At 38.6% G+C, this 15155-nt stretch overlaps 1 protein-coding gene across 1 annotated transcript in view; it reads left to right on the plus strand.

Moving 5' to 3' along the window:
• Positions 1 to 3896: 3896 nt before the first annotated feature.
• The window catches only part of slc1a2b (solute carrier family 1 member 2b), a 50655-nt gene continuing 39396 nt past the window's right edge, over positions 3897 to 15155 (plus strand). Inside the window, exon 1 of the mRNA XM_016552325.1 lies at positions 3897 to 4123. The gene's annotated coding sequence lies outside the window, so the exon portion shown is untranslated. The remainder of the gene's footprint in view (positions 4124 to 15155) is intronic.

The following is a 15155-nucleotide window of genomic DNA, read 5'->3' on the forward strand; positions in this document are numbered from 1 at the left end:
TGATGGGGAGAGAGGTGGCTTTCATCCAGGCAAACCTAGCCAGACAGGAACTGGAGTGGTGAGCACTAGGAGCTCCAGCAACCTGGCCCTTTTCATCTCTTCATCAGGAGGGTTCAAAGCCACAGGCGAGCCTTTGATTCCATCACTGCCACAGCTCCCTTGATGTGGAAATCTAAATTTCAGTGAATTGAAAAAGGAGGGGTAAAAGGAGGTGACACATTACACCATATGAAGAAATAAATGTGCTCTTCGCCGCCCCAGAACTGGTGTTAATGACACGGCACAGAAAGGAGGAAGGTGCGGGACAAAAAATGAGCCAGAGGAACAATCTATAAATGATATAGTCTCCAAATGCTGAATATGAATCACTACTGTGGCAAAGCCGGTACTGTGCATGTTCACACAGCATTACAATACGGTTTCTTAGTCCTGTTTGTGTGCTAAATACATATCATACACAGTTCAGCTTTAAAAGAGAATGACAACTGAATCTATAACCAAAATGACTCCCTTAAATTTACAGTACTCCAGACTGAAATTTGAGAGAAACAACGTATAAACACAATGAATTAGACATAAAATCCTGAGGTATAAAGACTGAAATAGTCTTTTCTTGTAAAACATAATGCAATAATCTTTGTTTTATTTACAACTTCAAAACAAAACAAACAAAAAAAACTATTTGCTATAGCAAATTATGAACAGAATGAACAGAAGAGTAGAGCATGACTTTAGTAACATCTAAGTTATATGATTCCCAAAGTTATATGAATATATTGTCGCGGGGTGAATGAGAACACAGACTCGGTACTGATCGAAAGAGCCCCGGAGGGTGATTTATTTGCCCACACACTGATCACACGTGCTCTGGTGAATGGTGCTCGGTGCCCGTCTCAGCGTGGTGCTCGTGGGGTGAAGTGCCGTGGTGCAGATCCCTCTCCCGGGGTGCCTTCGGAGTCTGTGAACAAGGAGAAACAAGCATTAATGTCGCCTGGAGCTCCGGGGTGCCTTCCCACTGGTGTCTCTTCTCCTGGCTTTTAAGGCCAGCGAGAACGAGCTCCAGGTGCGCCACTCATCACGCACAGTTGTTGTGCTTCGGTGATCAGTGTGGCAGCGGCATTTCCAGGGCGACGCTAATCTGGACTCGGGATACTCGCCACAATATATATATATAGCTTTATACTGCAGCAATCACCTCTGTAGCAATGCCAAAGAACAATACTGTCTGAAATTAAATGGAGAGGATGGATGTTCTAGATCTTTTTGTTCACACTATACATGAATATACCAGAGTTAATGCAAAACAAATGGAATATGCAGATAATAATAATAACAATAACAACAATAATAATAATAATAATTACTTTCTAAATTAGAGTCATGCTGTAGATTTAGGCTGACCGCACACTAGACGATTTTAAGGCCGATTTTAAGGCAGATTTGCACACCTGAACGATCGGGGGGTGTGGCCCGATCCGCGGCTTGTCGCAAGCGATTTTTTGTCCAAAAATCCTCTATTGTGTGGTGTCATTACGATTATTTATCTGCTCCCAATTGAGACTCTTGATGCCTCTGTCGTGATACCTGCGATAGCCAATGAGAGCGAGCAAGCGTCACCTACTGGATGTCACGTGCTTTTATAGTTGAAACTTGGCAGCCACAAACATGCCATGAAAGCAGAGAACATCACCCATATTCTTTTCTATACTTTGTTTTTCACTGTGAAACAGAACGCGCGCCAGGAGAGCCAGCTGACAACGTTGATTGTACTCCATTTGTTTTTCTTCTCTAGTCATGTTTGATCTCGCGAGTGTCCGTGAGATCACGTGTCACTGTGAAATCGTTCCTACAAACATCAAGTGTGTGGTCTCGTGGTCTGGTCGAATCGTCTAGTGCACGGGTAGGCAACGTCGGTCCTGGAGTGCCGCTGTCCTGTAAGAGTTTAGCTCCAATCCTAATCAAACACACCTGAACAAGCTAATCAAGGTTTTCAGAATTACTAGGGCTACAGGCAGGTGAGGTTTTTTTTTTCAGGTTTGGAGCTAAACTCTGCAGGACATCGGCACTCCAGGACAGACGTTGCCTACACCTGGCCTAGTGTGTGTGTTCAGAGGATTATAAAGCAAAAAATCGGTTGAACTGTCTTCTTGTCTGTGGTCTCCCATGGTTTTAAAATCGGTAAAGATTTGAAAATCGTCTAGTTTGCAGCCAGCTTTAGTTGGATGTTGGATGTCAAACATATGTACCTATTATTATTTTTATTATTATGGTTATTTTTAATATTGTTGCTAAGAACATTTGTTGTTTTAAAGTTACATTCTTTTTAAAAGTTATACTACTTATATCTGTTATTAATCTGTTAAAATACTATTTCATTTGTATACTTCCTCCCCCACCCCTAGACACAATGACACACGCGCGCACACACACACACACATACATGCATGCTCACAGACACATGAATGCAAATACAGGAGCTAATCAGAATGGACTTGTAATGTTGGCTATCTGTATATATGTTTGTTTGTCCAAGTGATTCTATATTTGGCACATGTAAACATTGTCACGTTCTTTACTTAGCCTATGTTTCTTACTTTTAAATGTTATATGTTTGGTCCATGGGATTCTGTATTTGGCACATGTAAACATTGTCACGTTCTTTACTTGCATAAAAAAAATTAAAAAAAACGTGTACCTTAAGATACTAATGTGTGTAATCTAGATAATATTTTGTGTAATCTAGACACTAATGTGTGTAATCTCGAGATCCGTTTTTCTGCAGAGATTAGCTTCAACCTGGATTAAACACACCTACCTGCAACTTTGTAGTAATCCCGAAGACCTTGAGCAGCTTGTTCAGGTGTGTTTGATTAGGGTTGTAGCTAAACTCTGCATGAAAGTGGATCTTGAGGGCCAGAGTTGAGGACCCCTGCTCTAAAATCTGGTTTTAATCGCAGGAGCTTGCAGCACTGCTCACCTTTTTTCTTAAAGAGAATTTATGACTAGATATTCTGTTACTATCTATAAATAACACATTAAACTAATCTGGATATAATTGCATTTAATTGATTGTTGTTTAATTATTAGTTTGTATACTGTGTTATTTGAAAGGTAGCCTATTGTGTGTGTTGTGTTGATATTTGCGTAATTTTAACAATATCTAGTAACAAATTCCGTTTGAGGAAAAAAAAATTGTGAGCACTCAGCAGCAGTGCTACAAGCTCATTTTCAAATTCCACTAATATGGTTCCTATTTATTTATTTATTAACTAACGTACTTTGCAAATTTGCCAGTTGGTGGCGATTAAGTATAAATTTGAATACGATTCGTATAAAAATGCAGATTTGTAGAACAAAGGCAAGAGACTCCACTCTTAACCTAACCATAGGTGGATCGAGAGCACATCATGTTTTACAAATTCATACAAATACGTCACTAATTGCCGTGAGACTGCGTTGTTTCTCCTCATCCTTTCATCACTCGACACATTCACCTTCTTGCCTCGCTTTCCGTTCTGCTGTCTTTCCATTCTTCCATATCAGACCAAACATCCCTAAACGCACACCCATTCCTTTACGAAAATTAACCATGGTTTTACTACAAATAAAACAAACAAAAAACATGGTTACTATAGTTAAACCATATACACATAACCATGATTTTGCTACACTTCCCATAGTTTAACCATGGTATTTGTAGTAAAACTGTGGTTATACAAATGGTAATCAATACGCCAAAATTAATTTTCGTCAGGGTTGCTGTTTTACATGAAACGTCAGTTAACTGTGGTACATGTCAATTATAAAACAATTCGCGAACGTCAATTTATGTAATGAATGTGAGTAGAATTACTCAAAGGTAGCCCACTTTAGAGTGTGAAGATAGGAGGAATGGTTGATGTGAGGCGGGGCAGGAGGAGTGAAAACATCGCCTGTGTTCTCACTGAGGTAGTCTTGCTTCACTGTGATTGTAGATGTGCTCGGAACACCGGATTATCCAAACAGAACGCTGAACGCGCGCGCTACCAACGCGTCACATCTCACCAAAGTGCATGAAAGAACCAGAGCAAAGGGTGAAGAAAACACCAACAATTACCCGTTCCTGAATCTTCCAGCTTGACAGGTGAGATCTGTTTAGGTTAGTTTGCACGTGTGTGTTTTCACATCAATGGATCCATAGTAACAGATATAAATATGTCATAGATTCATACTTGCATTAAGCTTTACTAATGTGATCAATGTAATGTGTTTGAAATTGCTCGTGGGATCTTTCTTTCTTTCTTTCTTGCTCTCTTGCTCTCTTTCTTTCTGCATGACTGTATGAACTGGTTGAAGCACACAATGATAAAAACTTTTAAATCAGCAACTGAATTTTTCTTTGAGCTGTAAGAGCGTTAAGCTCACATACATTCACCTGTTATCAAACGCGCAGTTTACTCAAGAGAATCAAGAGATATCAATCTTTCAACTATTTGCATTATAGTACAACAAAATAGTAATAATAAAAAGAAAAAAATAGAAATTTCATACATTTTCAGTGGGATCTGGGATCCTTAGGTGTGAGTATTTATTATGTATTTATTTATTAAATGTCTGGCTATGAATGCTTGACTAATGTGTGATTTTAAGAGATGTGTGAGAGAGCCTTCATGCAGATAATCCATTATGCTCATTCTGTTGGAGTTCAAAAGGCTCCTGAGTGGCAAAATTACAAGTCCCCCTTTCATTGTGTTAAGGGAACTGCGTGTGTGTGTGTGTGTGTCCATCCGCGGGCATAGATGCATAATGTGTGCACAAATGTGTTTTTGCAGTAATAGCACCATTGAATCTATTCTTATTCAAACCTTTACACTACACAAACAGGTTAAAACAATTGGGAACTGACCTTTATTGAAGCTTAAAAAGGGGGAAGCTTATTTTTGCAGGCTGTTTCATACTTTGATTTGGAAATACAGTGGTGGATTATGAAGTATTCTGTGTCAGATGGAGACCCTTCTGTGATATCCTCCCCCACTCATGTCATATCAGAGCCTTGAGTCAAAGGTTAGCTGTGAAGGCAGGTGTGATGGGGGTGAAATTAAGGCTGGGGGTTGGTGTGCTAAGTCAAAATCAATGTAAAGTACATCCCCAGGGAAATAGAGCATGCTGTAAATTCCTCTTCAAAGAAGTGTAACCGGATATGAAAAAAAATAAATAATAATAATTCATGTATGTCTGTTTTGAACGTGGGAGTTCATTGTATTGAATAGGCTATATATGCTATTACATATAAGAGAATCAGAATCAGAAAGAGCTTTATTGCCAAGTGTGCTTACACACACAAGGAATTTGTCTTGGTGACAGAAGCTTCCAGTGCACAGACAAGTAACAAGGCAGATAACAAAATAAAAATAAGTGAGTAAAAATAAATATGTAAAAACAATATACAATAGACAAAGAGACAGTAGATAGTATATTGTATGTTCAGATGTGCTATATAAAAATTATGCAAGGGAATGTGGATAGATTTAAGATATATTAAATCAATAACATGCATATAATACATATAAGTATGGATAGTTGGGTATTGCACATGCTTTATTGCACAGTGCGGAGAACATTTCATGAGGTAGATGGCCTGAGGGAAGAGGAGAAATGAATGAAGGTGAAGACTGAGTAATTGAGGTAGGCTTGTGAGGCTACTCACATGCATTCTGAACACATTTCCATTACTGAACATTTGTCAGCTCACAGAAGACTACTGAAGAGGAAGAAATGTGTGTGTGAGCATGTGTGTGTGTGTGTGTGTGTGTGTGAGCATATGTATGTGTGTGTGTGTCTGTATGTGAGCATGTGTGTGTGTGTGTGTGTGTATGTGAGCATGTGTGTGTGTGTGTGTGTGTATGTGAGCATGTGTGTGTGTGTGTGTGTGTATGTGAGCATGTGTGTGTGTGTGTGTGTGTATGTGAGCATGTGTGTGTGTGTGTGTGTGTATGTGAGCATGTGTGTGTGTGTGTGTGTGTATGTGAGCATGTGTGTGTGTGTGTGTGTGTATGTGAGCATGTGTGTGTTTTTAGGCTTGAGTAATCCTCCTGGGAACACGCCTGTGCTGCCAGAGTGCCATCCAACTCCTTTCTCTCTGCGCTCTTCATCACTCCTTTTTTTCCCTCTCTCTTCCCCATCTCCGTCTCTCCATAGCCTATGTAGACTTCAAATAAATTTGGTCATGACAATGAGTAAAGATGGTGTCTTGCACTTTTAGCTGTCAGATCTCTTGTCTTCTGAAGTGCTAAAATCACAGGATTTCCCCTCACAAGACAATAGCCTCAGAGCTGGATTCCAAGACACGAGATATCTATCTGTGTGGCATTCCACAGTGTTTAACTAAATCACTGCATGCTTTTATCAGAAATGAAATGATTTGTTTATATGCAATCTTGTTTTTATTATAAAAGCTCATGATCAAATATCCATCCACACATTCTGCAAACATATTATCTTATGTAGGGTTGCAGGATGATCAAATATGGACTAGGTAAATCAGATCTGTTCAGTCCAGGATCATGCGTACAGCCATTACTGTGGCATAAACTCTATTTTAAGTGGGATAAATACAGCGGTTCTCATACATCATTTTATAATTGTGATTGTTGTGAGTGACACAACACTTGTTGGCAGTCCTATCCAGTCCCATCCTGCCGGTGCCCCTCCCCAACCCCAGAAGCATGAACCCTCTCCTCGCCTCAAAGCCACCATTTCCACTCGAGTCTCTAATAGGGCTTTAAGGTAGCTTTGTGAGTATCTTTGTGTGCACTGTCGGAGATCGCGGGGCATTAATTTCACTCTTGAGTATGTAAATAAGTGAATGTGTGGGAGAGCAGAGCCGTTACTTACTTCATCCGAGAGAGCTTTATCACCCTCGCCTTCTCTTCACGGACACGCATGAGAATCTCAGCAGCACACACAATGCCAGCTCTCATAATGGCACCCTATGCCCATCTCCATCGGCTTCCGGAGGGCCTCCATCTCTGTCTGTTTCTCCCCCTTCCCATGGCCACTGGGGGAACACAGGGGCGCGTTGTGTTTACCTCCGGCTGTGCCCAACGGAACACAAAACAATCCCGTTCATTGCCTGTTTGTCAGCCCTGAGCCTTTTGAAAGCCAACGAAAAAGAGAGATGAGAAAACAATTAAAAGCCCCTCCTGAACGCTGCACTAACATTTTCCCAGCTCAGGGAGCCTGTGAACAGGGACGGAGCCTCTAAACTGCTCCATTATTTCTCAGTACTTGGCATGATGCTAGAGCTGCTTGTGTTTGAATGGACGACTCCACACAGAGGCCTTTTGTGGGGAAACTTGGCTCACCACGCATGCACTGCTTAATTAAGATCTATCTATCTATCTATCTATCTATCTATCTGATCATTATAAAGGTAATGGTGTTTAGCAAAATAGCGTTAAATTATATATACCTACCTAATATACTTACACTTGAAGGGTTGAAAGTTTTGACTTGCATTATTTTAACATGCTCAAAAAATATTTAAGTCTGTTTTTTAGACTTACAAAATGTAGTATTTTACAAATATGTAGTAAATTGAATTTAACAATCCCTCATTTATTTCATATTATGAATTACACACATTAATCTTTTATATAGCTGAAATGTAATTTTCGATCATAATGTATTTAAAAAAAAATAAAACATAAGCTTTTCCTAGTGAGATAACACATTTTATTTATTTATTTTTTAACATTTGTGTATCATTGTTATTATAATATCACAAAATGGTTCACCCAGAAGAAAACGCAAAGTAGAAAATGGGAGGCATGAACATTTTAGATGAGTGTAAACTTTACCATGACATTTAGGGCCAGATTTACTAACAGCTTGCACCAGCACAAACCCTCTTTTGGCATGAAAAAACTACTGTCAGTATTGACTAAAGATGTGCAGTGAAAAATTAGTGCTGAAAAGGCAAGGACAAAGTTATTTTTGCGGCATGTACACTTGTAGGAGTTTCCCTTTCTGAAGCAAAATTTATGGGAGTAGAGTATTTAAATGAATCATTCAATATAATTTACTAAGGTTTGCGCTAGTCAATATTGTTGTCGTTGTGCCATTATTTAACGTCCTAATTCACGAATTTGCCTGCCCATCCAGTCCTGATGGGTAATGGTACACGAACTTGGCTTGCTGTCCTCGACGGAGGCTCGAACCCAAGGCTCAGCTTGAGCTCAGTGTATAACCCCCCGATTGCAGTACTATATAGAGGGAGAATAACAGAAATAGAGGAGGAGATGGGGAGGTGGAGGGATGCTGTAAGAATTGTCGCTGGGATGGCGCAATGACTGCTGCTTATATATGCTCGTAATGATGATTGACAGGACAGAATGATTAGGCTCCTCCCAAACCTACATTTGGAACTTTATAAAGCACCTGTGTTGTTAGCAGATCACCCACACTTGATTATCATCGAAATGTGTGAAGCCATCATCCAAAGCCATTATTGCTTTGGCTCAACTGTCAATGATTTTTTTCAGAATAAATTCAGATTTCTGAAAATATTTCTGCATATGTGTGCAAAAGAGTAAGTACAACTGTCTACAGTTTGCGTAATAACTAAATTCACGTCTTGCTGATCAAAACTGATGAGCTTTGTGTGAGTCATTGTGTGAACCATCAGATGCAAATAGATCCATTCAGTTATCAAAATCTTTCAGATATACATGCATATAACATAAATATCTGTGGCCTTTTTACACTTGGCCACTTCAAGCGTTTTCTTTGATTGGTTAGCTGTTCCATCACAATAAGACCAGGGGCCTCATGTATAAAACATCATTTTTTTCTAAAAATCAAAAGTCAGATTTTGCTTACACACCAAAGTTTTCAGTACGTACGCCAAAACCTGCACCAGATTCTCTTTAGAAATACTAGTCAGCGGAGGACTGTAGATACTGCATCCTCGCCCTGTTTCCTTCCCGAAATAACCAGATATGGAGCTTACGCCTAATATTTTTTATGCAGAACTCCATCTTTCCCATCTATGTGATATGAATATATCCATGTGACCGTGCTTAAGGCTACGTTTACACGACAACGATGTAGTCAAAAAACGGAAACGTTTTTCCCTTGCATTTTTAAAAAGTTTCACGTATACACGACAACGTTTTCAAAATGATTTGCGTTTGCACATATCCGCAAAAACGGCCAAAAATGCTGTATTACGTATGCCAGGCCAGTAGTTGGCGCTGTCACCTTGTTAGTAAACAGTACCTGTAGGGAAGTGACGATTATATGTTGTATATGATGCATCTCCGCTGTTGGTTGTAATATTGGTGAAGTAAATCCACACTTTGCTGAAGAAGCGTTAGCACACTCTTGAGCAGCAACAATAGTATCATGCACTCCGCCATTGTTGTGAATGTTTGTTCACGCTTGCCTTTAAAATCCGCACGTACTGCGCATGTCTACATACCTAACAAGTACTACACATGCGCATGACGTCACCGTTTTCAAAGATTCACGTTTTGGGTGTTTACACGGAAACGGTGGCGTTTTCAAAAACTTGCACTTTGAAACCCGTTTTCAAAAATATGCGTTTCAGTCCCCAAAACACCGTTGATGTGTAAACGAACAGGCAAAACGCATAAAAAGTTTCCCGTTTTGGGCTGAAAACGTTGTCGTATAAATGGCCCCTAAGACTACAAGACTCTATATGAGATACAGACTCAGATACAGACATACACCAAAATGTATGCTGTTTTGTATGCCTATAAAGTAAACATTTCAGGATGTGTATATATTTTCATTGGAAACCAAACAGTAAATTATTTTTGCAGTGTAACCACAATTGTCTGACTTCAGCATGTCACACACAGAACATTTTAAAATGCAAATCTTTCCATTTCCTTTAAATAAAATGGTATTTTTCATAGCACCTGCGTGTGGCAGAGGTTGTACAGTAATGTGTCATTGGACCGGTTCAAACCGGTGTAATGATTTCAATGTTAGATAGCCTCACATGGGCCGCCACTAAATGTAGTGGGCTTAGATCAAAGTAGCACCACCAGTGTAATGGACTTGGGCTTAAATATTGATATTAATATTAGGTTTTGGTCATACTATTTTACGGGGCACCAGATAGGAATTTCACATTGACAGTAAAGAACAATCGTGGAAGAGAATTACATTAATTGGAGTAAGCTGTAGTCTGACCAATCTGAAGGATTTGAGAGATATCATTAACTTGTAGAGCCTCTTACTGAATTATAAACACAAGGAAGACACAAGTGTAATAAAAGGATTTTTATTAACAAAAGAATAGACAAGAGTAACTTAAAACTACAAAATGGGTACAATGAATGGATAAAGTGCAAAAGATTGATAGATGCAAGTGAGTGAGTTGGATGTTTCTATGGATGTTACACATTATCTTATGGAAAGATAAATTGTAGTTCCTTTGGAGGTAATAAGATACACCTTATTCCGAATTCAACAAATAAACTGATAGATTATTTGTTATTAACTGGCATCAGCTATATAAAATCTAATGAAAATGAGATGATTATATACTGACAATACACACTAATGCCAACGGTCACCGGATCCCTGAAGAGAAGGTTCTGAAGCTGTTGCAGAAGATGGGGGGCAGTAAGCTTGTGGTCGTTGTTGCTGTTTGCAAACTCCCCAAATTTGCTTCTTTCAGAACTTCTTTGTTTCTCCTTGGTATACTTTAGCATAGCAGCTTAGCAACATAGAGCTTAGCACTTACAGTAGACCGTTTTTTGTCTCTGAGAGAACCTTTGAATCTTTCCTGAGAAGGAGGGATTTGCAAGTTGGCGCCTTTCAGATCAAGCGTTTTGATTTGCAGATGCTGCCGGAGGTCATGATATGAGGTCTATATGAGGTTTCAGCTCAATCCAGCAGACATGAATGACATTGAATATTTGCAGTATAGTGATTGTGAAGTGAGTGGCAGTCTACGTGAGCAACAGGGCTTTGATGCACTGCTTGCAGTGTAGACATTGTGTGTGGTTTTCGCTGGTAAAATTAGTAAATCTAACAAAGCTAGGTGATAGCTATGTGCCATCACAGCAGTAATCAGAAATCAGAAATAATAATTAAACTAAATCAATATTAGCTACTGGATCATTATTTAAGTGATAGGTGCTTTAGAAAGACTTGGTTCAATTTTATAGTAGGTTCCATTTTAATGTCAAACAGACACATGTACTGTATAAGGAAAAACGGGGAGGGATCATTAATTGTTAATAATTGGTCTAGTTAGCCAAGCCCTTATCTTTTTTATGTCCTCGGCTTTATTTATGTGGTTAAAGGCTATGTAATTAGTGATACAACTGTGCATTATGCCTTAAATCAGTCGTGGCCTAATGGTTAGAGAGTCAGACCGTACCGGCAGGAATTGGCGGTGAGGGGAGTGAATAACCAGTGCTCTCTTCCAGCCTCAATACCACGACTGAGAAGAGACCCTTGAGCAAGAACCGAACCCCCAACTGCTCCCCGGGCGCTGCAGCAATATGGCTGCCCACTGCTCCGGGTGTGTGTGTGTGTTCACTACTGTGTGTGTGCACTTGGATGGGAAAAATGCAGAGCACAAATTCCATTGGTCTTGTCTGAACTTGTTCACTAGTCATTAGTCATTTGTTAGGAACAATTTTTCTTTGCTAATAAAATATTTCAACTCAAATCAATACTTCATGTGAATTTACTCATATGCCCAGTAACCGTGTAATAAGCGGGATAATATACATCGAGCCGGCTGCTATTGCATGCAAAATAAACCCCTTACAAGTCCTGATCACCCTGTTGGGGTTTATTTTGTGATAACAACTGACTGAATATACATTATCCCTTACTTGAAAACAACTAAGAAATTAGTTGTAGTCTGTAAAGTCTGTAAAGTAAAATGTCAAAAACGTCAAGCATAAATGTGTGTTCTCTGAATTGTAATCCATCTAAAATAGAAAAGCACTAAACGCTGCTACTTTTATGTTTACCAGCATATGCTGATATCCCCTTTTCAGTGAGAAACTTTATATACAGAACATTATGGATATGAGAGGAGATATCGCTTAATAAAATGAGATGCCTCGGGAATCCATTAATGTGTCAGCAAAGGGTTGGCCAAACGTTCCTATATCCCGTAGGTAAACATGCCAAAACATATCTTGTACATTCAACCAAGCCTCCAACAGAACTCGTGGATATCTTTTACAGTTTTTTACGATTGTTTACACACTAAAATAAAAATTTCCACACAATTTGCAAAATTCTACTCCAATGAGCAAAACACCTCCACAGATTTGCACAACATTACACACAATGTCTGCTTCACCCTTTTTGCAAAACATTACACACAGTGATTTGTAAAACTCTACACACATTTTCACACCTTAGACACAGATAAGGATTGTGAGGTTACGTATATTATTCTGAGTATATTAATATTATTCTGAGTAACAGTACAGTATTTGTCTGCAAGCTTAAGACTTGATTTGATTGGATTTTTTTTTTTTTTTTATCATATGGGCAGTTTATCTTTTTTTGCATTCATGCAGAATACTGAAGCTGAGAAAGGAGTCCAGAAGATCAAATAGCTTCACACATAATTCATGAGCGGCATTATTCTAATTGTGAGAGTGTGCACACACGCCCTGTTACTGACTGTAATTCATTCACATACTCACACTTCACTGTCAGATCTGAGGTATGCAAAGTGTTTGTGAATCTGGCAGAGAGTTTTCGGGAAGGTCTGTTTTATTTACTCATATATTTGCAAAATTTTCATAAATGAGGCCCACTGTTTTTTTGTTTTTTTTAAGTATATGTTTGATAATTTTCCAACTTTTTGGATGTTTTAGAGTAAAATGTTGTTTAATTACAAAAGTCTTGTTTAATAGTAATGCTTAGACTAAAATGAGACGGAGTTGGGAGAAGAATACCTGCCATGGGGTTTAAACTGATGTCTGTGTATTCTAGTGTTCCAACACTTACAACTCACCTGATATTGAGGTCGGTCATAACAGCATTCCGTGCTTGACATTAGAAATAAGGTGTACGTTTCAAAAGAACTCATTTGTAGCAGATAGATGTAGGGAATTCCCTCAAAGTTTGAGATACATTATGCAAATAAAAATAAAAATCTGAGAATTACAGACATTAAAACAAAACCTCTCACAATCTCTAGTCTCTCCTATTTGTATTAAATGAATGAAGTTACATTAATTGTGGCACAGTGCGTAGGCTTTTTGGTGAGTCTTGGGGTGCAGTCCTTCAGAAAAATCCTATGTTGTTTTAAATAATTGTTCAAATTATGTCTTGAATCGTCTTGTTGTGTATTTGCTAATATTTGGAATTGAGTTGAAATAGTGAGTCATGCATCAAAGTATATGAATATGAAGTGTTTTGATAGTTTTAGCGTATTTTGAGAAAGAGATTAACTTTTGTTGGGGAAAAAAAAATCATATGAAGACTTTGGAAGAAGCATACTGAGAAATGCATGTAACCAACCACAGCATTTGAGTTTTAGGTTTATTTGATAAATGTGGCTGAATGGGTACAGGTTACCAACTAAAAATGTGCTTTTTCCTGTATGTACAAAGACTAAACAGATTTTTAAGTCTTTATCTGGTCTAGCAGCAAAATAAATGTCAGAAGCTTTTTTTAATTACTTAATGTATTTATTTATTTTACAATGAATGGACAAAAGCAAGGAAGACTCTTTTTATAACTGTGCCTATGCCTAAATTAGATTTTGGTCCTATATTTAAGTAAAAGATACTGACATACTGTTTTAAAATATTTTAAATGTATTTGTCAGTGCAGTATTTTTGTGACTTTGTGATTTTATTTTCACAAGGGTGGCAGACACACATTATCACACTCTCTAGTATGTCCTATAAAATGTTAGTTTTAAGAAGCCAAGTTAAATAATAAAAACAAGCTCAGTTTGTATCCATGATCAGAACATAATAATCTATTCACTGTAGAAAAAACAAACAAAAAAAGTCGGCTATAAAAAAATGAAAAACTTACCTGCCAAAAAAGTAGTCCAAAATTTTTTTAGTCAGAATATGACTATGTGATTTCATTTTTTTGGTAATGCAGAAGACACTAATGTGAATGTGAATATGCACATGGATTATGACAATTTGACTGGCATGAGAAAAGAAATATTCAGTGTTGCTGTTTCATTTTACAGCTGTAGTTGTAATGTTATATATCTGAGATGGAATGCTGATATTACAGTGAATGGGTAAAACTGTAAAGCCTAATATGGCTCCAGTGAAGTAAGTCCTGCCTTTCAAATAAAATCACCAATCACCCACATCACCACCTGGTCTTAACTTCAAACTAGCTCTCAGCTTTTGCTCTCCAAAACTGGAGAAATCTGTAATTTGCAGATTTCAGTATTCCCCCATTCAGTTCTACAGGAAGTGTACTTGCATGACTCAAAATAGTTTCCAAAATGGCCGCCAAGCGAACTGACTTTGCTTGAAAGGAAAGTGTCTTTAAATTAGACTGTGCGGGGCAAAGGCTGTGAGAAATTAGCTAAAGTTTGGTTGTTTGTTTACAGTTAGTGAAGGACAATCTATCTTCTGTCCTATTATTTCTTTCACAATCTCTTTGTTTTGCCGAATGCTGGTGGTTGTGATGGGATGTGCTATGTGTGAGTGCAAGTGTGTGTGTTACAAGCAGAAGTGAAGGTTTGTCAATATTCACTATCGTCTTTTCCCTGCTTGTCCGCTCTCTGGTTCTCTCTGTGTGGAAGTGTGGGGGATGGGTGCTTGATTTAATGAGCTCCTCTGAGGTTCAGGCTGAGCTGATCAAATGCTGCTCTTCACTACAGTCAGATAACAGATGCACGCCGTTTCATGCTCAGTGCTCAACAGAGCTGCTCCAACTCGCTTGCTACCTTTACACACACACCACCCTGTTGAAAAAACCAGCATATGCTGGTTAGGTACGTTCTGACGCTGGGATGCTGGTTTAAACTGGTCCTTTGCTGGTTTATGCTGGTCCTTTGCTGGTTTAAACTGGTCCTTTGCTGTTTTTTGCTGGTTTATGCTGGTCCTTTTGCTGGTTTATGCTGTCCTTTTGCTGGTTTATGCTGGTCCTTTGCTGGTTTAAGCTGGTCCTTTGCTGGTTTA

The sequence above is a fragment of the Sinocyclocheilus rhinocerous genome, unplaced genomic scaffold (genome assembly GCF_001515625.1).
Source record: "Sinocyclocheilus rhinocerous isolate Xijiao unplaced genomic scaffold, SAMN03320098_v1.1 scaffold2150, whole genome shotgun sequence".
Taxonomy (NCBI): Eukaryota; Metazoa; Chordata; class Actinopteri; order Cypriniformes; family Cyprinidae; genus Sinocyclocheilus; species Sinocyclocheilus rhinocerous.